This window comes from Pinus tabuliformis, chromosome 5_2, assembly GCF_031772625.1.
Source record: "Pinus tabuliformis cultivar Carrire ecotype Pingquan chromosome 5_2, CPIR1, whole genome shotgun sequence".
Lineage (NCBI taxonomy): Eukaryota > Viridiplantae > Streptophyta > Pinopsida > Pinales > Pinaceae > Pinus > Pinus tabuliformis.
In genome coordinates, this window is record NC_142306.1 from 1056027326 (window position 1) to 1056052211 (window position 24886).

At 37.2% G+C, this 24886-nt stretch overlaps 1 protein-coding gene across 5 annotated transcripts in view; it reads right to left on the reverse strand.

The window, feature by feature from the left end:
- LOC149162863 (putative cinnamyl alcohol dehydrogenase 1) overlaps nucleotides 1–24886 on the reverse strand; it is a 378702-nt gene that overhangs the window by 61848 nt on the left and 291968 nt on the right. The window lies entirely within an intron of this gene.

The following is a 24886-nucleotide window of genomic DNA, read 5'->3' on the forward strand; positions in this document are numbered from 1 at the left end:
CAATTAATTTTTTGAATTCATTAAACAATATTTTTTTATAATTATTATTTTATGATCTTTGTACAAGTTGGAGTTCCAACGACTTAATGACATGGCTTACGTCTACTACAATCTTCGATTGTGGGTGAGGCAACTTGAAAGGATACTTGATATGGAGGCTATCTCATTGGATGGGATTGACACCACTGTTGCATGGAGGGTTGAGGCTGAGAGGCCTCTCATGGAGTCTACCAATGATTGGTTAGAGCAGGAGGTAGTGGAAGGTGTAAAGGGGGAAGAGGAGGAGGAGGAGGTGACACCACTTATCCGGGCTACCCCTGCCACCAGTAGAGGACATGGTCTACCTCCTCTAGCTCCTACTTCTTCAGGTTCTAGAGCACAGCAGAGTCCACTACCAACTCCACCGACATCTACATCTAGAGGGAGAGGGAAAGCTATTGCATTTCTCGCAAGAGGAGCAAAGGAAATCAGTAGTATTATACTTTAGTTATTTGGTTCAATTCATTGTATATGACATTATGACTCATGATATGAGATACATTATTATATTTTTTGTTGATATTTTGAGGTTGAGTTGGGACTCAGGAGTCAGGACTTACTATTCAAGACATGATTCACTGTTATGTGTGATGTAGCACTATAAATGATATTACACATCTTATATATTAGTCATTTTATCATATTTATGTGTGTGTCAATGTATTTATTTTATGTTGTAGATGTTTTAGATATTAAAAAAATTGAAAAAAATGAATATTTCTGTATTTTATGATTTTTTTCCTGATTATTTCCCGATTTTTATGATTTCTTCCAATTTTCCCCCTCGCCGATATTATCTCAATAACGATTTTTGCAACATTGGTTTTTATATATGTATATATGTATATGGATGTAAATACCACCATGAGCTAAGTTATAAAGCTCCAATAAGAGATATGGGTGTCATGTCATTATAGTTTTCAGGTTGTTATGTTGTCATGTTGGTTTACTTTTCAACAGGGTGATCATTATAGATACTGCATCGAGCTATGTTATAAAGCTCCATGGGCAGTACGTTTGCTTTTCAGCAGTTTTGCTGAGGTATAGGTGTGGTTGAACACCGAGGACGGTGTCCCCTAAGGGAGAGGGTTCTGTAACAACCCTGGTGAAAATTCAATGTAATAACCAAGTTGAATGTTGGGCAAAACATCCTAGTGGGTGTTCAATTGGTTTATTATGGCAAAGGCAATGGCTAAGGCTTTAGAAAGGCAAAATGCCATTTTTGGCACATTTATTTATAAAATTAGGAGAAAATGAAGGTGAAAGATCATAGATTGCATGTGGAAAGGAAAAAAATGGAAAAAAATGGAAAATGAAGAAAATAGAGGCCTAGTTGATAAAAAGGCTTCTGAGGATCAGTTTGTAACCTTTTAGTCTATTCAGTTTTGGAGCTTTCTCATTATTCTGTCTCTCTCTCTCACTCTTGGACACTTAGATTTTTCTTGGAGCACTTTGGCATTGGATCAAGAAAGGCAAAGAAGGCAAAAGGAAAGAAGGAGAAAGCAAGAAAGAGCGAGATCAAGCAGCTACAATAGTATTCTTTGAAGGTATTGATTTGCATGTGTGTTTTCCTTGCTAGATTTGGCATGCATTGTAGTGCATGTGGTTCTTTGTTATGGCATGGGTTTTGCCAGTTGTGACAGTGTTTTCAGCGTAGGCCTTCTATTTCCGGATAGCCATGGTGTGATGGGGTTCTCATGTTTTCGTTGAGCTGGATTGCAGGATGGATTTGAAGCTAAGCGAGGTGGATCTCTGAATGATAAAACACATGGCCTAGTAACCCCTAAACCAGACTGTGGGTTGCGGTAAAGCCATATTTGTGATGCCTAGATGGGCCTAGGACTCCTCGACTGGTGAAATGCAGGATATACGGTAAAGCCTAGAGGTGGTTGCCCTTGATTAGGCCTACGAATCCTTGCCAGTGAATGGCGGGATACACGGTAAAGCCTAGAGGGTGGTGTCTCGATTTAGGGGCTAGTGAACACTGGATTGGACTGTGGATTACGGTAAAGCTTAGAGGTGGTTGCCCTTGATTAGGCCTAGAAATCCTTTCCAGTGAATGGCGGGATACACGGTAAAGCCTAGAGGGTGGTGTCTCAATTTAGAGCCCAGTGATCTACGGATCAGACTGTGGATTACGGTAAAGCCTAGCAGGTGGTGTCTCAATTTAGGGCCTAGTGATCCCTGGATCGGACTGTGGATTACAGTAAAGCCTGAGAGACTAGGAGACAGGAAAATTCCTCACGGTGTAGGTGGAGAAATCCGGTGGAATCCATGCTTGTTTTCGCCTAGTGATTTGGTGGAGATCATGGTAAAGCCTGTTATTACATGTTATTGTGTTGGCCTAGTAATCCGGTGAGGATTGCGGTAAAGCCTAGTTTCTATTGATGAAGGTGAGGTGGTTTAGCCTTGGGATGTCCTAGTTGGTTCTTTTGGTTTGAGTTCCACATTTATGCTTGGAATATGGCATGGGGGTGAATGGCTGAAGAGAGAATTGTCTCAGCCATTCTATGGTCGAGTGGAACATGGTAGTCCCATCCCAGGTTGGATTTTGCATTCATTAATAAAAGGTTCTTTCCTTGATATCTTATGTATAAATGTACTGATTTATATGTGGATTCTATGGATGATGTATCCTTGATATTTCTGTTGTTATTATGCTGGTTATAAGCAGTGTTGCGAAAATCATGATTTTTTCAAAAAATCGCGATTTTTTGACTCAGTCGATATTATTGGTTTTTTTTTTTTTGTTTTTTTCGAAAAATTCGCGATTCGAATAGAAAAAATCATGACCTTCCCGGACAGCGCGTTTTATAAGCAAATTCATGAGTTTTATTTCTTATTTTTAGCAGACAACGGACTTGTTTGAGACCTGACGAGGAGAGGAACGCGTCTACTAGGGTAGAGGAGGAGAAAAACGGGTTATTTTAGCATCCCAAGCAAGAGAACTTCGTGTTTGGACCAAATTTCTTCGGCAAACCGTGGTTTCCAGGTATGGGCACCAAATTTGGCCATTTTGTTTTGGTTTTTTTCTTGTTTTTGCTTGGGTTTCTATAACCCATTGATTATCAATGATTTTTGAGTGGATTTGATGGTGTATTTTTTTTCATTTTTGTTGCATAGAGTGGAGAGGGTTCATTTTGGTCAAAAAGTCAAAAACTTGATTATTAGATTTACTAGTTTAATTTTTTCTTGTGCTCTATTTTTTGCATCATTTTTTATCGGGTTTGAATGTGCATTTTTTCTATTATTGTTGGATTGAGTTGAGCTTTTTTTTTGTTTGTCAAAAATTCAATGTGTTGTGTCATGGATGTAATTTTTTTTAAATTTTTTTAAATTGCAATTCTTATTGTGCCATAGGTTCTGTTGACCAGTACGTGTCAACTACCCATAGCAGTACCCCCCCTTTTTCTTCGCAAAAGGGATAGCGCTTGATCGACATGTTCATGCCATTTGACAGTCATCATCGATGCGATCATATTGTTTTGTAAACCCAGTCTACATGTTTGAATCGTAAATAATCTTAGCAGAGTTGTGTCATGTATGTAAATTGCCTAGGTGGACCTAATTTGCTAGTGATAATCTATGTTCCGGAAGGTTTTTTGTCTCACCAATCCATGATCGGCAGAGTTTTCCTTCAGCGTAACCCCAAAGCCGGAATGAATTTTGTCATTAGAATCTTAGAGGAATCCTAGTGTGTTGATCTGCTAGATTATATTTGGTCGCAAAACTGGGTGATCTATGAGCGTCTATGTCAAATGGGTTTTCCCCTTTGAGATGCAAACTTGTAAAAGTCATGATGTAAAGCGTCTTGAGGGTTAGAAAATGTTTTAATCCCCTCATAAGTCCTAAGTCCTAGGTCCTAGGTGATTTTTCCAAAAGCTAAGTTAGAGGATCCAAAAATAAAAATTAAAAAAATAAAAAAATTAATTAATTAAAAAATAGATAAAAATAATAACAAAATTTTAAAAATTAAAAAATCAAATCAAATAAAATATAAAAAATAATAAAATAATAATAAGTCAAATTTTTGAGTAAATAGATGCAGAATTTTAATTTTTTAATATATTAAAATGCATTTAAAAAATTCGACGGATGAAATTAAAAGATATCTTGATCCTCATCGACGGTCGAGATTAGTTTGACATGGATCACTCGAACTAGCTGTTGGGAATTTTTCCTTTAAATAGGGTGCTGGGGTCATTTGAGATCAGATTGGATCTGAGAGTCTGGTGCTAAAGAAAGCTCTCTTGTAGTCATTTTTTGTGCAATAAAGAAAGACTTTGGGGTTAAAAATCTTGCTAGTGTTACTCTTCTGGAAATGCTGTAAGATCTTTTATTTTTCTAAATAATTTTATTTTCAGTCATCGATAATAGCTTGATGAAGATTGATTCAGGCACAGGTGTTTTGTCTGATCTCTGGGGTTTGAATGATAGTTTAGATTTTGAAAAATAATGGCAGGTATCTCCATTTGATCTGGGTTTCACTATTGTTTTCTCCCTCTATGCTAATGGTTGATTTTAAGTTGTGCAGGATATCTTAGTTTTGAGTTTACCAGGCGTTAGGGTAAGTTCTCGGTTGAACCAGCCAACTCCGAGATTGTGTTTTCTACAAGAGCCCAGCTATTTTTTTTAATCCCGGGCTTATCATCTGAATTTTTTTTTATGAATGCATGCAGGGTTTTCTGAAGTATCTCACATTAAAATTAAATTCTGATAAAATTACTATGATTATTGACAAATTTCGTTGCTTAAGAGTCGTTAATCTGTAAATATTGTAATTATTTAGCTGATTTAGGGTTTTCAGTTTTTTTTTGGCACATTTTACTTCTGGGTTTTCTGTTTTTGCCATTGCAGGTTGCAGGGTTTTCTGAAGATTTCCGAGGGTTTGATTAGATCTTTGCTATTGCTCAGGGTTTCATTGTGTTACAAGGGCATTTTGAATTTTTTTTGGAGGCAAATCTACATTTCCACAATCTTCAATCGCTCAGCTGCATAGGCCATACTCTCCTTTGCATGAATTCATTTTTATTTTGTTATGCTGGCCATTCCAGCTTCTACGCATCTCTCACGGTTTTACACTACACGCAGTATTTTTCTCCGCCTGCAGCTGCTCCTCCCCGTGGCTTTCCTTTCCCCTGCCGTCGACTACACCTGCAATTACAAACACAACTCATATATATATATATATATATATATATATATATATATATATATATATATATATATATATATATATATATTAAAAAAACGCAGTTCCCACTTCCTCACGTAACTTTCGATGCGTAGTCCCTCCGCCTGCAGCTGCTCCTCCCCGTGGCTTTCCTTTCCCCTGCCGTCGACTACACCTGCAATTACAAACACAACACAATATATATATATATATATATATATATATATATATATATATATATATATATATTTAAAAAACGCAGTTCCCGCTTCCTCACGTAACTTTCGATGCGCAATCCCTCCAAATCCGCAGCGATTTCATCACCTTTCTCTACGATTTCAAACCTGCAAGCACAAATTGATTTCCCTATCCATCGAGCAACATTCAGCTTCTCGCAGCCAGCGCTCTCAGCCTGTCACGTGTGCGGCTCCTTCCTCAATCATACGCTGCCTTTTCCTCATACACAATGCAGTTCCAACGTTGCTAAGTCCACTTGCGTGAAATCTCCAGCGTTTTCTCTTCTGCCGTCCAACCTTCAGTTGCCGTCCAAGCCCACACGCAGTCCAGCAGCTGTTGCTCCACGTTGCCAGAGCTCCGTTTTGCCGTTGTCGAAGACCTGCATATAAAAAAAATATACGCTCATTTTTTTCATTTAGATTTTGACATTTACGATTTTTTTATTATATATATTTAGTTAAGTTTTAAAGTTTTAGTATGTTGTTTTAGTTTTAGGTTAGGTATTAATTTAATTCTAGACTTTTGTTTTAGTTTAGCGATTTTCATTTTTGTTTGCTTTTTAGTTTTTAGATTTGAATATTTTTTTTATATTTTAGATTTTAAATTAAAGTTTAGTTTAAGTTTTAGATTTATTAGATTAAAAAGGGTTGCTTTAGTTTAGAATTAGATTTTATTTTATTTTTTGTTTCATTTTAATTTTAAAGTCAAAAAAATCATAAAAGTTAAAAAATATAACTAAAATAAAAAAAATTAAATTAAAAAAATCATAAAAAGTTTTAGATTTTAATTTGATTTTATAGTTTAGTTTAGTTTTATTTTTTATATATCATAAATCAAATAATATATATATATATATATATATATATATATATATATATATATATGATTCATAAAAAATAAAAAGTTTTCTTTTAATTTAAATTAGATTTTAGTTTGATTTAGATTGTAGACTTCTTTTTGTGAACTTAAAAAAATAAAAAAAAAAAACTAAAAAAGAGTCCCTTTTAAGTTTTCGATTTTTACTTTATTTTTTAGATTTAGATTTAGGATTTGAGTTATCAATTTTTCATTTAACTTAAAAACAGTAAAAATAAAAAATAAAAAATAAAATTTGGAAATTTTTTGCCAGTTTCAGTCTTGGCTCAGGGATTTGTCATATATCTTTTCTATTGAGGCTAAATTTTGATGTGGGATTAATGTTTTCGTGTCATTAAATATGCTTGAATGATCATTCAAAGATTAGCCATATGAATGTGATCTCTGGTTAAAATTACGTGGTTATTTAAAAGCACTTAATCTTTCGAATTTTAATTTGCTAGAGTATCATTAAGCCTTTGAGCATTTATTGATTATCTCATATTTGGTAAAAATTAATCTTTGTTTGAGTTGTTTAATGGTAAACGATTCTTAATGAGTTCATATTTCTGTAGTATTTGATAATTAATCGTTTAATCATTTATTTCATAAGACACTGGTCTATTTATTTAATAAAATCAATTAAGTGCTTTCGTGTCTCCCAACCCCACTGGTCCCCAGTTGGTCATCCATTATCCCATAGGGTCTACCCCCCTTAGCCGCAGGAGACAAGCTTAAACGGAGAGATCGGGGATCAGGGTGACAGCCCCCGGTCTGAGCGTTTTCGTGACAATCTATGCGACAACATTTTTTGGCGCCATTGTCGGGGACAGAGTTTTTTCTGTCCTTGGTTTATTCGACATTCATCTTCTCCTTTCTCATCATTCTTTCATCTTTCTCATCTCTCATTTGAGTTGGCAGATTCAACATTCTTTGGCGTCTTTTGATCTTTTCATCACCTTATCTTTCGTCATATCAGCAGCTTCTCTTCGGTTTGTTTCTTGTTTGGGTGGCGACTCCATTTTCTTATTTTTCCCAGACAAGAAGCCTCCCTCATATCTACTGGTTGGTTGCTTTTTGGATCCTAGAATTAGATTCATTGTTCAAGTGGCGACTCCACTTCTTTCATTTATTAATTTTCTTGAGCAGAGATCTCTTTCTATCATCCAACTGGTCCCTCATTATTCATCATGTATTATTCGTTCAAACCATGTCATTTTACTGATGATCTCCATGATATTCTGGAAGTGGCCATTTCTAAATTACCGTTGTTCTCAAGTGGTGATTCAGTCGCTGTTAAAAGACATCTATGCTTGTTTACTCGTATAATGATCATATATTGTAGACCCCCTCAGTATAATCATGAAGATGTCAAAATGCGTCTTTTTGTCCTTTCTTTAGAGGGTGATGCTTTGAATTGGTTTAATAATTGTCCTAAAGATTCTTTCACTTCTTTACAAGACATTGTCAATGCTTTTAAAGATAGATATGGTTATCCAGATAGCTCACCTTGTGCCCCTAAAATTGTGCAACAGAATGAAAGTAATCTTATAAAATGTCCAGCTGTCGGTGAAAGATTCCAAGACAATTCTTCATATCAAAATGTGCCATCCACTTGTGCCATTGCAGATCAAATGCATGATAGTGGAAAAGCAGGGACAAATGACAATGAAAAGGAAGATCAAAAGCAAATTATACAAGAACTAATGTTGCTGGTAAAAAATATGGAGATCAATCAAACTAATTACGCCAATGATGTGAGAACTTTATGCACCCACCTGGAAAAACGTAATAGGAGATGGAGATCATGCAAAATCAACATTCTAAGGAAATTGAGGCCATGAGGATTAATCATGACACAAAAATTAGTTTTATGCAAAGCAAGTTATCAGGCTTAAAGGAAAATATGACGACCATGAAAGCTAATCATGATAGGGAAATTAATTCTATGCAAAACAAGTTATTAACTATGGATGAAGAAATGATTATCATGACATTCGATCATAATAATCAGTTAGTTACCATGCAAGCAAATCATAAGGAAGAGATAAACTCTATGCAACATTGCTTGATGACCATAAAGGAAAAAGACAATAAAGTAATAAAAGATATGGAAGCTAATCAGATATGTCTTCAGAAAAAGTTATTGACCATGGAAGAAGATCATGCCAGGGAAATCAGTGCTATGAAAGTTGAACACTCTAGCCAGATAAATGCCATTACAATACAGGTACATAAATTTCAACAGCGGATTAAGGATGAAAAAAACCAGGAAACGTCAATAGATCAGGAGCCTTCTCATTTGCTGCAACAAGCTCCATCTTATTATGAGGGGGTCATTGGTTTGATTGAAAGGTGGTTAATTGAAGGTGATCTAGATAAAATTAAAAACGATAAAGATCAGATGCAAGATGAAGAAAGACATGTCACACATATCTTACATACTTCATCTAAGAGCTTTGAAACAGAAAGTTTCAAGTCATCAATAATACAGCCTGCCACAAAGAAAAAGCGCAAGAGAAAGAAAATGAGAAGATGATTTGATGCATCAGACGGCCGCGAGCAGCTTGATTTTCGGATAGGAAAAAGTCGTACATATGCAGAATTGGACATGGCACATCCGACAAGCAGCCAACAGATTTGCCTGAAAGCAGGGAAATGCTCAGTATACACTATATTGAACACATCTGATGCCATGGGGCATCCTCTGTATTTCTAACCTTACTCCTTTTTTTTCAGCATTTTCATTTCTGTTTTAGGATTAGATTTACTTTTCTAGATAGTTAATAAATGAAGAGCTTATATCTTTCATGTGCTTATGATGATTTTTTGGATGGACGCTACTTATATTTTGTTGTGTGTTGCATGGGTGCAGATTCTGGATTCTCACATTCCTACAACGCAGCAACGTGTCCCCAAGTAGAGCCAGATGTTGACCACTACGTGTCAACTACCCATAGCAGTACCCCCCCTTTTTCTTCGCAAAAGGGATAGCGCTTGATCGACATGTTCGTGCCATTCGACAATCATCATCGACGCGATCATATTGTTTTGTAAACCCAGTGTGCATGTGTGAATTGTAAACAATCTTAGCAGAGTTATGTCATGTATGTAAATTTCCTAGGTGGACCTAATTTTCTAGTGATAATTTACGTTCCGGAAGGTTTTTTGTCTCACCGATCCATGATCGGCAGAGTTTTCCTTCAGCCTAACCCCAAAGCCGGAATGAATTTTGCTATTAGAATCTTAGAGAAATCCTAGTGTGTTGATCTGCTAGATTATATTTGGTCGCAAAACTGGTTGGTCTATGAGGGTCTATGTCAAATGGGTTTTCCCCTTTGAGATGTAAAATTGTAAAAGTCATGATGTAAAGTGTCTTGAGGGTTAGAAAATGTTTTAATCCCCTCATAAGTCCTAAGTCCTAGGTCCTAGGTGATTTTTCCAAAGGCTAAGTTAGAGGATCTAAAAATTAAAATTAAAAAATTAAAAAAAACCTAAAGATATTAATTAATTAAAAAATAGATAAAAATAATAATAAAATTAAAAAATAATTAAAAAGATAAAAAACAAAATATAAAAAATAATAAAATAAGAATAAGTCAAATTTTTTAGTAAATAAATGCAGAATTCTAATTTTTTAATATATTAAAATGCATTTAAAAAATTCGACGGATGAGATTAAAAGATATCTTGATCCTCATCGACAGTCGAGATTAGTTTGACATGGATCACTCGAACTAGCTGTTGGGAATTTTTCCTTTAAATAGGGTGCTAGGGGTCATTTGAGGTCAGATTGGATCTGAGAGTCTGGTGCTAAAGAAAGCTCTCTTGTAGTTATTTTTTGTGCAATAAAGAAAGACTTTGGGGTTAAAAATCTTGTTGGTTTTACTCTTCTGGAAACGCTGTAAGATCTTTTATTTTTCTACATAATTTTATTTTCAGTCATCGATAATAGCTTGATGAAGATTGATTCAGGCACAAGTATCTCGTCTGATCTCTGGGGTTTGAATGATAGTTTAAATTTTGAAAAATAATGGCAGGTATCTCCATTTGATCTGGGTTTCACTATTGTTTTCTCCCTCTATGCTAATGGTTGATTTTAAGTTGTGCAGGAAATCTTAGTTTTGAGTTTACCGGGCGTTAGGGGAAGTTCTCGACTGAACCAGCCAACTCCGGGATTGTGTTTTCTGCAAGAGCCCAGCTAGCTTTTTAATCCCGGGCTTATCATCTGAATTTTTTTTTATGAATGCATGCAGGGTTTTCTGAAGTATCTCACATTAAAATTAAATTCTGATAATATTACTGTGATTATTGACAAATTTGGCTGCTTAAGAGTCATTAATCTGTAAATATTGTAATTATGTAGCTGATTTAGGGTTTTCAGTTTTTTTTTGGCACATTTTACTTCTGGGTTTTCTGTTTTTTCCATTGCAGGTTGCAAGGTTTTCTGAAGATTTCCGAGGGTTTGATCAGATCTTCGCTATTTCTCAGGGTTTCATTGTGTTACAAGGGCATTTTGAATTTTTTTTGGAGGCAAATCTACATTTCCACAATCTTCAATCGCTCAGCTGCACAGGCCATACTCTCCTCTGCATGAATTCATTTTTATTTTGTTACGCTGGCCATTCCAGCTTCTACGCATCTCTCACGTTTTTACACTACACGCAGTCTTTTTCTTCGCCTACAGCTGCTCCTCCCCGTGGCTTTCCTTTCCCCTGCCGTCGACTACACCTGCAATTACAAACACAACTCAAAAAATATATATATTGAAAAGACGCAGTTCCTGCTTCCTCACATAACTTTCAATGCACAGTCCCTCCAAATCCGCAGCCATTTCATCACCTTTCTCTACGATTTCAAACCTGCAAGCACAAATTGATTTCCCTATCCATCGAGCAACATTCAGCTTCTCGCAGCCAGCTCTCTCAGCCTGTCACGTGTGCGGCTCCTTCCTCAATCATACGCTACCTTTTCCTCATACAAAACGCAGTTCCAACGTTGCTAAGTCCACCTGTGTGAAATCTCTAGCGTTTTCTCTTCTGCCGTCCAACCTTCAGCTGCCATCCAAGCCCACACGTAGTCCAGCAACTGCTGCTCCACGCTGCCAGAGCTCCGTTTTGCCGCTGTCGAAGACCTGCGTATAAAAAAAATATACGCTCATTTTTTTCGTTTAGATTTTGACATTTACGATTTTTTTTTTATATATATTCAGTTAAATTTTAAAGTTTTAGTATGTTGTTTTAGTTTTAGGTTAGGCTTTAATTTAATTCTAGACTTTTGTTTTAGTTTAGCGATTTTCATTTTTGTTTGCTTTTTAGGTTTTAGATTTGAATATTTTTTTTAGATTTTAGATTTTAAATTAAAGTTTAGTTTTAGTTTTAGATTTATTAGATTAAAAAGGGTTGCTTTAGTTTAGAATTAGATTTTATTTTAATTTTTGTTTCATTTTAATTTTAAAGTCAAAAAAATCATAAAAGTTAAAAAAAATATAACTAAAAAAATAAATAAAAAAAATCATAAAAAGTTTTATATTTTAATTTTGATTTTATAGTTTAGTTTAGTTTTATTTTTTATATATCATAAATCATATAATATATATATATATATATATATATATATATATATAGGGCCTATCTCAACTTGCATCTCTCACATGCATTACTTACAATGCACCTGTTTAGGATCATCGACAGACAGACACATGGGTTCATTCACGCTAGGAAGGGAGTGCCGGTCATTGCTGCCAATCATATATATATATATATATATATAATTATAAAAAATAAAAAGTTTTCTTTTAATTTAAATTAGATTTTAGTTTGATTTAGATTGTAGACTTCTTTTTGTGAACTTAAAAAAAAAAAAAAAAAAAAAATTAAAAAAGAGTCCCTTTTAAGTTTTAGATTTTTACTTTATTTTTTAGATTTAGATTTAGGATTTGAGTTATCAGTTTTTCATTTAACTTAAAAAAAAATAAAAATAAAAAATAAAATTTGGAAATTTTTTGCCAGTTTCAGTCTTGGCTCAGGGATTTGTCATATATCTTTTCTGCTGAGGCTAAATTTTGATGTGGGATTAATGTTTTCGTGTCGTTAAATATGCTTGAATGATCATTCAAAGATTAGCCATATGAATGTGATCTCTGGTTAAAATTACGTGGTTATTTAAAAGCACTTAATCTTTCGAATTTTAATTTGCTGGAGTATCAATAAGCCTTTGAGCATTTATTGATTATCTCATATTTGGTAAAAATTAATCTTTGTTTGAGTTGTTTAATGGTAAACGATTCTTAATGAGTTCATATTTCTGCAGTATTTGATAATTAATCGTTTAACCATTTATTTCATAAGGCACTGGTATATTTATTTAATAAAATCAATTAAGTGCTTTCGTGTCTCCCAACCCCACTGGTCCCCAGTGGGTCATCCATTATCCCATAGGGTCTACCCCCCTTAGCCGCAGGAGACAGGCTTAAACGGAGAGATCGGGGATCAGGGTGACAGCCCCTGGACTAAACGTTGTCGTGACAATCTGTGCGACAACAGGTTCAACTTCAAACTTCATCTTACATTAAAACTTAAGAGTTCAACCAAGTTACAAACATGCTACGGAAATTGGACCCTCTGTGGGAATTTGGTGACCCTGATAGAGGGTTTGATAGAATAAACTTGTCTTGCAAGTTGTGTGGGCAGCATATGTCGGGGGAGTTTATAGATTGAAGTATCACCTTGCACAAATCCCTGGACATGATGTAGGGCCTTGCACCAATACAAATGCGGAAATCATCCGAAGAGCCATGAGATCATTGGAAGAATTAGAGCAAGACAAAGTGACCAAAGCAGATCTGAAGAAGCAACTAGTAGGGAGTGTGTTAGGATGTGAATATGGAAGTGGCACTGGTTCTACTTCAGCATCAATGTCTACAACCAACCCTGTAGCTACCTCATCATTTTTTGTTCCTAGAACCACGGCTGGTTCACAACCATCTATCACTTCAATGCTTAAAAAAAAGGAGAAAGAACAAGTTGAAAAGTTGTTCGGCAAGTTTCTCCTGTGGAGTGATATTCCTTTCAGCGTTGCAAGGAATTATCCATTTTTCCAGCCTACTGTTAATGTTATTGCAATTGTTGGCCCAGGGTACCAAATCCATTCTTATGATGACTTTAGGGGCCGCATTCTTCAAGATGAAAAGGTTGATTGCACCAAAAGATTGGAGGAGTTTAGGGCATCATGGGCATAAACAGGATGCACTATGATGTCAGATGGTTGGACTGACCAAAAGAGGAGAACCCTTATAAACTTCTTGGTTAATTGTCCCAAGGGGACATGGTTTATGAAATCTGTTGATGCATCTTCACATATCAAAGATACAAAATTATTATGTGATTTGTTGTATGTGTTTATTTTGGAGGTGGGTGCAAAACATGTTGTTCAAGTCATAACGAACAATGCTGCAAATTATGTTGTTGATGGAAAGATGCTTATGGAGAGACATACTACTTTATTTTGGACACCTTGTGCTGCACATTGTATTGATTTGATGTTGGAGGAAATAGGAAAAATTTCCTTTGTCAAAGATATTGTTGACTCATCAAAAAGCATGACAAAATTTATATATAATTATGCATCTGTGCTTAGCTTGATGAGAAAATTCACCAATAACAAGGAGTTGGTGCGCCCTGCGATTACATGGTTTGCCACTAGTTTCATATCACTTCAATCCCTCTTGAATTCTATGTGGGATGGGAAGAGAATGTTTCTTTCAGATCAGTGGCGTGCTTTGACAGTGAGCCGCAAACCAGAGGGAGAGGCCATATGTAGATTAGTTTCATACCAATAAGACTTCTGGGCGGGAGTGTAGGAGGTATGCACCGTTACTGAACCTTTGGTAAATGTTCTTCGATTAGTTGATGGTGAGAAGCCCACAATGGGCTATTTGTATGAGGCCATGGACAAAGCCAAAGAATCCATTCGGGCCTACTACAATGATAAGGGAGATGAGGGGTTTCAAAAACAATTCCTCCTATGGGAAGTGATTGATGAACGATGGAACAACACACTCCATCGTCCCATTCATGCTACAGGGATCTACCTGAACCCCGCATTTTCTTACCCATGTGGGTTCGTATTTGATGCTGAGATGATGAATGGATTCTTAACCTGTGTTCAGAGGATGGTGTGATCTCCAGCAGAACGTGTAGAAATATCCAAAGAAATGGAGATGGATGTAGTTGATAGGAAAACTAAAATGGCAGGTATTTTTTAGTTTGTTTCAAATTTCATTCTCTTCAAGTTCATAACTTCATACTTTGCTTCAACTTTCAAATTTCAATTTTTTTCTTATGTTTATCTTATTTATAATTTTGTTGTACATGCATGGTGAATTCACTATGGTGCCAGAGTACCCCATCTGCGAAAGCTTGCCATTCAAATCCTCAGCCAAACATGTAGCTCCTCAAGATGCGAGCGCAACTGGAGTGCATTTGAAAAAATACACAACAAGAAGCGCAACAGGTTAAACTTAAAACTTAAAATATTCCAAATTTCCAATTAATTTTTTGAATTCATTAAATAATATTATTTTTATAATTATTATTTTATGATATTTGTACAGGTTGGAGTCCCAACGACTTAATGACATGGTTTACGTCTACTACAATCTTCGATTGTGGTTGAAGCAACTTGAGAGGATACCTGATATGGAGGCCATCTCATTGGATGGGATTGACACCACTGCTGCATGGAGGGTTGAAGCCGAGAATCCTCTCATGGAGTCTACCGGTGATTGGTTAGAGCAGGAGGTAGTGGAAGGCGTAGAGGGGGAGGAGGAGGAACAACAGGAGGAGGAGGTAACACCACCTACCCAGGCTACCCCTGCCACTAATAGAGGACGTGGTCTACCTCTTGTAGCTCCTAGTTCTTCAGCTTCTAGAGCACAGCAGAGTCCACTTCCAACTCCACCGGCATCTACATCTAGAGGGAAAGGGAAAGCTATTGCATTTTCTCACAAGAGGGGCAAAGGAAATCAATAGTTTTAGTTATTTGGTTGATTTCATTGTATATGACATTATGACTCATCATATGAGATACATTATTATATTTTTTGTTGATATTGTCAGACCAGGAGTAACTCCAGATTAGGCAAAAATCTGATTCGTATATTTCATTAGGTAGCTATTGTTTATATACATGAATGTGACTGATCAGTTCATCTTCTAGATGACTGTTCACATTCCGGGTTCACCCAACCGCTGAGGATTAGGTGTCAACATTCCCCCCCTTAATCTGAAGGGATGTTGGTGAGTCCAAGCATCGTTCTGAATCTTTCAAGCTTTTCTCTTCCAAGCGCTTTGGTGAAGATGTCTGCAATTTGCTCATTTGTGGAACAATGACGGAGATGGATTGTTTTGGCCTCAACATGATGTCGGATCAGATGATATTTAGTATTGATGTGCTTAGTACGATCATGGAACTTTGGGTTCTTGGCCAACTTTATTGCAGAGGTGTTATCAATCATGAGTGGAGTTGATTGTACTTGTTTTACCTGCAAATCTTCAAGAATTTTCCTGAGCCACACAATTTCTTTCGTTGCTTCAGCTGCTGCTACGTATTCTGCTTCTGTTGTGGAATCTGCTGGAATTGATTATTTGCGTGATCTCCAGGAGACAGCTCCTGATCCAAGACTCATAGCATATCCTGAAGTAGATACCCCAGTTTCTTTGTCTCCATCGAAGTCTGAATCAGAGTATCCAATCAAGCTGAAGTCGTCCACCTGTGTATACTTGATTCCAAGGTCTTGAGTTCCCTTCAAGTACCTTAGAACTCTTTTTGCAGCAGACCAATGTCCCTCACAAGGTTTTTGCATAAACCTGGAGAGGATTCCAACAGCAAATGAAATGTTTGGTCTGGTAGTAGTGAGGTAGATGAGACTTCCTACAAGCTGTCTATACTTTGTTGCATCCTCAAATTCCTTTCCTTCAATAGATGTGAGCTTTAAGTTTTGTTCTATTGGAGTAGAAAGAGGATTGCACTCTGTCATGCCGAATCTGTTTAACAAATCTCCAATGTATTTCTTTTGAGAAAGAAATATGGATTTTGGATGTTGGGTTACTTCAATGCCAAGATAGTAATGAACATAGCCCAAATCAGTCATTTCAAAACTTTTTCCTAATTCTTTCTTTATGGATGCAATATAGCTTTCATTGTTCCCTGTCATTAAAAGATCATCTACATATACCACAAGATATACAACTGTTTTGCCAACTTTCTTGATAAATAAAGTTGCATCATCAAGATCAAAATGATTGAAGTTGAGTTTCAGAAGATGCTCAGTTAGTTTTTCATACCAGGCTCGTGGTGCTTGTTTGAGGCCATACAAGGACTTCACAAGTTTGCATACTTTATGTTCATGTCCTTTCACAGCAAATCCTTCAGGCTGGGACATAAAAACATTCTCTTTTAGATCTCCATTCAAGAATGCAGTTTTTACATCCATTTGATGGACTTTCCAACCGTTCTGAGCAGCTAGTGCAAAGAGTGTCCGGATGGTTGCCCATTTTGCTGTGGGGGCAAAAGTTTCCTCATAATCGACCCCTTCCTTCTGTGCAAAACCTTTTGCCACAAGCTTAGCTTTGTGCTTGTCAAGTGAGCCATCAGCTTTGTACTTGTTCTTGTAGACCCACTTGCAGCCAATTGGTTTGGTTCCAAATGGAGGGTCAACCAGCTTCCAAGTGCCATTCTTTATGAGGGCATCATACTCCTTTTTCATTGCTTCTTTCCATTCATCATGAGAAGCAGCTTCTTTGAAGGAAGTTGGTTCAAAATCTGTAGACAAGTTCAATTCACAATCATAAGTAACATCCATATCAACAGGTGAATTAGAGTCATCTACATCACCTCCATTTTGTCGGTTTGAATTTTTGGTTCCTGTTTTTCCAATTTCATCAGGATGAACACTTTCAAGTGTCTTTGTCAGCCACTTTGGGGGACCTTTCTGAGATGGTCCAGGCTGCTCTGTTGATTGAGTTGGGACTGAATCAAGATTGAGTCTCCCAATTCTATCAATTACATCACTTAAGGCATCATCCGTTGTTGGAGTTTCATGCAGGGGAGATTGTTCTTCAGAAGAAGATTCCACATGTTGTTCTAGTATAGGAATCCCCCCTTCAAGATGTGGAATCTGATTATCAAATTCTTGAAATGATTTCGTTTTTGTGAATCTATCCAAGCGATCAAGTTGCCGCTCAACAACATTGTCAGATTTGGATGATTCAAGAAAAATGACATCTCTAGATACAACAAACTTTTTATTTACTTCATCATAGAGGCGGTATGCTTTAGATGTGTTTGAATACCCCAGGAAGATACACTTACAACTTCTAGCACCAAGTTTGTTTCTATGTACCTTTGGTATCAAAGCATAACAGGTGGAACCAAAGATCCTGAGATGTTTTACCGAAGGAACATGTCCATACCACAATTCATAAGGAGTCTTGTTTCTTATAGCATTAGATGGACATCTATTCTTTATATATGCAGCACATAGAACAGCATCAGCCCAAAACATTATCTTTACATTTTTGAAGAAAAGCATGGATCGTACCATATTCAAGATTGTTCTGTTCATTCTTTCAGCTACACCATTCTGTTGAGGATTATAAGGCACAGTTGTTTGATGTTTAATCCCATGTTGGCGAAGATAGTGTTCAAATTCATTTGATGTATATTCTTTTCCATTATCAGTGCGAATAGACCCAATATGAGATTGTGCATCATTTTCAATCCATTTATGAAAATTCTTGAATGTTTGAAAAGCATCAGATTTGTTCTTCAATAAATAAACCCAACACATTCTGGTGTAATCATCAATAAATGTCATGATATATTTATTTCCATTTGCAGAAGGAACAGGCATTGAACCACATAAATCTAAATGAATGAGTTCAAGCTTCCTATGTGCTCTTGAATGTGAATCATGAAAAGACTGTTTGCTATGCTTTCCTAGAATGCAAGCATCACATTGCTTATGTTTCCTAGGAATTGTAGGCAAACTAGCAACACCATTTTTCTTCAATAAGCGGAGACTGTTATAGTTTAAATGTCCAAATCTACCATGCCATAATAAACTTGATGGAAGTGTACATTCTTCATGATGAGAAATATATGAGAAATGTTGTGCATGAGCAGAGGTTCCTTGCAGTTTGAGAAGCCTTTCTTCTTCTATACCCCTCATGACAAGTGAGTGGTCAGATGCTTTTCTTACCTCAAGCTTGCCATCAAACATATGAATGGAGTGACCTTGCTGGCGGATGTGGACCAGGGACATCAAGTTTCTCTTGAGCTGTGGGAGATATAGAACATGGTCCAGAAGAAAGTCTGGAAGACCAGGCAGTTTAAGCCTGATTGTGCCAAGCCCTGATGCCTTGATTTTTGACTGATCTGCAAAGTATACTGCTCCATCAACATTGTCAGTGAAATCTTCAAAAAAATCTTTCCTATGAGTCAGATGACAGGTTGCTCCTGAATCAAGCAACCAATCATTTTTCGAAGAAGCAAGTGAAGCATTAAACAAATCTTCATTTACTCCAATGTTACATTGTGCCTCAATATAGTGAGCGGATTCAGGTGCTTTACCTTTGTCTGTATCATCAGTTTTACCTTTCTGCTGGTTTCTTTTCTGCTCAATTTTGTCCCATGGTAGCTTGCATGTAGAAGCATCATGTGATCCATTTCGTTTGCAGCGAATGCAATGCAGATCTGCTTTTTCTCCTTGAGAATGTCTGCCCCCCCTGCCTCTGAAGTATCTTCCTCTTCCTCTTCGTCCACCTCTTCCTCTTGTAGAATCTTGAGCAGGGTGCTTTTCTTTATGAGCAAGACAAACAGTCTCTTCAAAAGATTCAGGGACTGTCTTCTTTCCAAAGGCTTTCTCTCTTTCAGCAAACTTTTTCACAAGAGAATCAAAGGTTATATCTTTAAGATTTCCATTTGCTTGTAAAGACTCAAGATAATTGGAGTAAGTAGGATAGAGTGCCTTAAGAAAAGCAATAAGAGGGATATCCAGCTCAACTTTAGTGGATTTGATATCATGCATTATGGATTTAACTTCAGATGCAAGAGCAAGAGGATCATTATTTTTCAGTTCAAGAGTGAAGAGTTTAATCATGAGCTGAACAACTTCAAGTGCAGAATGTGAGTCATAGAGTTCTTCGAGCTTTTGTAAAGCTTCAAAGGCAGTTGAATATGATGAAATATGGCGACTTACTTCTTCATTTACAGATGCTGCGATTAATGCATATGCTTTGCTGTTCTTGTTATCCCAAATGACAAGCTCTTTGTCTGATGTAGGTTGTACTGGGTCATTGTCTCCTTCTCCGATACACACTCCCTTCCACAACTCATTGTAGATGAGGGTGTGTTTTACCATCCGGGACCATTCAGGATAGTTCTCCTTGCCAGTGAGAACTATCCCTACCATAGAGATGATTGAATGCATTCTGTAAAAAATTACTTCTGCTGCTGATAAAAAAAACTTCTGCTGATAAAAACTTCTACTGATAAAAAAGTGAAATTGCACTCAAAAAAGTATTCTCAAAGGCTAAAACTTTATGCACCGTATTTTCTTCAAATCCCTCTAATGTTAGATAAAATCATTCAGAATAATACCAGCTGTTCATCCACACATAACTTCAATACTTTCAAGATTATCTGAATACTTATTACAATGATGCAAACTCGGTTTCACCTTATACTTATTACAATGACACAACAAAATCGATGTCGCACTTATCGACTGCAGCTCTTAGTTATAGGACTGAATCTTTCCACACACTGCCGGAAACGATGACCGCCAAGTCCAAACTGATGTAAAAGGACAAGATTACAACTTACTCCACGGTTTATGCACAATATAACTCAGTCCACGGTTTATACAGTCCACGGTTTAGGGTGGTCTGGAAGTGGGTTGCGACTACAATGGCGGAGCCGAACCGGAAAAATGGACACCCCCCTCCTTTGATTGGGAAAGCGGGCAGATATACGGTTTTTATTAAGCTCCCTCCCGTTACTCCTATACCTGCAACTGCCAGTCCTAAGCCCAAGAATGTTGTGGACGTAGAGGCCCAAGCCTCTCCTGCCCCGACTAGCTCACCGGAGACATTGGTCGGCTCTGTTTTGGGTTCGATTTCGAATGCCGTTGCTAAAATCCAGCGTGTACATTCAAGGGTGGACGAGTATCAGGCAGATTGGTTTGGGCTGAATTAATCCAAGTACCAATGGGCTCTGAATGATTATTTGGAAATGAAAAAATATGGAAAGACTGTCGTTTCCACAGTTTACATACCATCGCCTGGACGAGAACGGAATATACACGGGCCAGTTCACAACCTTTGCTTTCTCCGGCTTTGTACGAGCACTGGGGGAATCCTCATTCAAAGTGGTGAGAGAGAAAAAAAAATGTTTTGTCACAACAGTGCAAGGAAACCGAAGCTCACGGCCCTCTTACCGTTACAGGATATGGTATGCGTTGGTGCCTGCCAGAGGCAGTGGCAGCACTATGTCAGGACAGAGGCAGTGCTCAGGAGAATGCAATGCAATGGAGGCAGAGCATTTCAGGACAGAGGCAGTGGCAGAACGACAGAGGACAACAGCAGAAATGAAGGGAGTTACGACTATTTTAAGAACTGGCTCTGATACCATGTCAGACCAGGAGTAACTCCAGATTAGGCAAAAATCTGATTCGTATATTTCATTAGGTAGCTATTTTTTATATACATGAATGTGACTGATCAGTTCATCTTCTAGATGACTGTTCACATTCTGGGTTCACCCAACCGCTGAGGATTAGGTGTCAACAGATATTTTGAGGCTGAGTTGGGACTCAGGAGTCGAGAGTTACTATTCAGGACATGATTCACTGTTATGTGTGATGTAGCACTAGAAATGATATTACACATCTTATATATTAGTTCTTTTATCATATTTATGTGTCAATGTATTTATTTTATGTTGTAGATGATTTATATATTAAAAAAATTGAAAAAAATGAATATTTTTGTATTTTATGGTTTTTTCTCGATTTTTACTGATTTTTATGATTTTTTCTGGTTTTTCCCCCTCGCCGATTTAATCCCAATCGCAATTTCATAACATTGGTTATAAGCATGTATTATAATAGTGATGATGTATAGCTCTCCTCATGCTTTGATTTGTAAATGAATGAACAATGTATCTATGACCTAATAGATGATAATGCAACTAATGATATAAGGGAACAATGCTTCTTAGCAATTCTCAGATAAGTATGAGACCCCTATGCTCAGATCTGTTGTTTACTCCTATAGATTATATATTTGTGATATTTTTGACGAAATTCCTGTCATGGTTAGTAGGGGACCAGTCAAGCCCTTGTTCAAGTAATTGCATTAGTATCATCATTCCACTCTTATCTTTTTGTTTTGAAGTTGTCATTTTGGTTCTCGACAGTGACTTGGGCTCTAGGCCTGAAAAAGTGGCTCAAATCCTAGGGACGCAAGCATAACACTAAGCAAAAAAATCCTTGGACGCTGGCATACCATGCTGTGGGAGCATCTAGAGCCCTTTGGACGCATGCACGCCCATTTCAAGGGAGTGTCCAAGAATTTAATGGTCTAGAACTTTAGTAGGACCCAAGGGCTGCTTACCTGAGAGGTTGGGATGGTTCTTGAGAGTCTTGTTGCTGATGTGGAAGGTTTGTATGTGTGTTTCCATTGATTCCACTTACTAAAGGTCATCTAGGAGGTTGAATCCCATCATAGTAGCTTCTCATCAAATGTTTACCCTGGTTGGCCGATTACTTGGGTAGATGTGGGAGGAGGGTGTTACAATTCTTGAAGGGTTTTCCCCCATAGTGGGGTTCTTCCCTTATCTTGGACCAAATTTGCTATCTTATTGTTCTTTGATTGTCTTCTATATGATTATTGGTTACTATCTGCACTTAAAGGTTGAAGATCTAAGTTAATGAATTGCAAAATTTAACATAGTACGAGAGTTGTGGTGAAGATAAGCTCGAGAACAGTAAATTAAAGGCAATTATTTATTGAAAGACATTACTTGCTGCTCAAAATACAACAATAGATAAGTTCATATGGCTACATCATTCTCCAAGGACATCGAGAAATTGACTGGGCCTTCAAATTATGTTGCTTGGAAACTCAGGCTGGGCACCAACTTGGATGGAGAAGATGCTCTAGAGTATGTCCAAGGAAGTATATCCCAACCTCCTGAAAATGCCCCTGCTACTGCTAAAGCAAGATACAAGAAAGGTGAGATCAAAGCCCTAAAAATTATTATTGATTCTTTGATTGATCATCTTCTTACATGTATCTCCAAAGTAAAGACATCTAAGGACATGTATGACAACATTGTTGGCATGTTTGAAGTCCAAAATCTAAATCACATCCTTGACCTGAAGAAACAACTCAAAGATATCAAATTGAATAACAGAGAATCTATTCAGTCTTATTTTATAAGGATTACTGAACTCAAAGACCAAATTTTGTTTGCTGGCGAGCCATTGTCTGATAGGAAATTGGTACGCACAACTCTTGATGGACTTCCTGCGACTTGGGAAGTATTGATTACTACTATTAGTAATAACAATGTTTTGCCAACTTTTGATGCATTGATCAGAAGATGCAAGTAGTAAGAATCAAGGATGATTTCAAGGGGAAAAATTCAGAGACATGAAGAAGGAGAACCATCTACCTTCGCTGCACAAGCAAAGAAGAAGAAAGGAAAGGGAAAATATTCTAAGCCAAAGTCCAAACCCAAGTTTTTCAAGAAGAGCATGAGGAATGTTGAATGCTTTAACTGTCAAAAGCATGGGCACTATGCTTGAGATTGTCTAGAAAGAATATCCTCATATAATCAAAGGAGTAGCAACAACTACAATCAGTCTCCTGATTGATAAAGGAGGAATTATGGAGGAAGAAGATATGAAGGAAGAAGTAATGCTCACAGTAGTCATGATCAAGAGCCTCGTCCTCAAAAGAGATACAGAAATACAAGGTATGAAAATAATGTTGTTGCTTCCTAATCTTACTTTTTGATTTCAGCTTTGTCTAGTGCTTCTCCTCTAGATTCTTTAGATAACTAGTTAGTGGATAACAGTGCATCTAGGCACTTCTTGTTGATTTGGGGTAGCATCAGATGTTATGCTCTTAACCTGCAAAGTAATACCCAAACACAGAATATGCGAAGAAAAGATACCCAGAACACAAAATATGCGAAGAAAAGATACCCAGAACACAAAATAGCAATGATTTTATTATTCAGAGAGAAATGTTCACAGGCCTCTTCGAGGGGGCAACCTCCAATAGAGCAGAGCTCGATTACAAAAACAAGACACGATACTCCTCGCAGGGAGTCTCTATCCTTTATATATGACTCATACATGCAATACCACGGGCCAATACCGTGGGTTTTATTAATACCATCTATCTAATACTACCGCCCATTTGCAACTAACTGTGGTCCCGTCATTAATTGCGGGTTAACCACTTACAAATATTAATATGGGCTTTATTGACTCTTGACTATGACGTGATCCCATGACATAAATAAGGGGGTTAGGGTGGGACCCTAACATGCCCTCCCCCTTAAGACTAGCCTTGTCCTCAAGGCTGAAGCTGCGGAAACTGCTGAAGAATAGTGGCTGGTTCCCAAGTTGCATCTTCCGGAGAGGTGTCTTTCCATTTGACGAGGACCTCCTTAATCATGCGGCCGCGCAGGTGCTTGTCTCGTGTGTCTAGAACCTGTTCAGGTTGAAGCCAGATTGACCCTTCTTCGTCCAATTCAGGTAGACTGGTTTGAACTCGGCAATTGTTCCCAATCACTTTCTTGAGGCACGATACATGGAAAACTGGGTGGATTTTTGCTGTAGGTGGCAAAGCCAACTTGTAAGCCACTTCTCCAATGCGCTGAAGTACTTGGTATGGTCCGTAGAATTTTGGAGAGAGCTTTTGACCAATGTTGTTAAAAGCGCGAGCGGGATTAAATCGGCACCGGGAAAAAAGCAGAAAAAATCGGCAAAAGCGGGAAAAAAGCGTTTGGCACAAAAATATTCATTTTTTTCAATTTTTTTAATATCTAAACCATCTACAACATAAAATAAATACATTGACACATAAATATGATAAAAAAAACTAATATATAAGATGTTTAATATCATTTATAGCGCTAAAATCACACATAACATTGAATCATGTCCTGAATAGTAAGTCCTGAGTCCCAACTCAGCCTCAAAATATCAACAAAAAATATGATAATGTATCTCATCATGTCATAATGTCATATACAATAAAATGAAAGTCTAAGACTCTAATCCTATTGATTTCCTCTGCCCCTCTTGCGAGAAAATGTCACTTCTTTCCCTTTCCCTCTAGATGAAGATGCTGGTGCCTGTGCTGGTGGAAATGGCAGTGGAGTCTGACGTGCTCTAGAAGCTGAAGAAGTAGAAGTAGCAGCTACTGTAGGTAGACGGAGACCACGTCCTCTACTGGTGGTAGTGGTAGCCCGGGTAGGCGGTGTCACCTCCTCCTCCTGCTC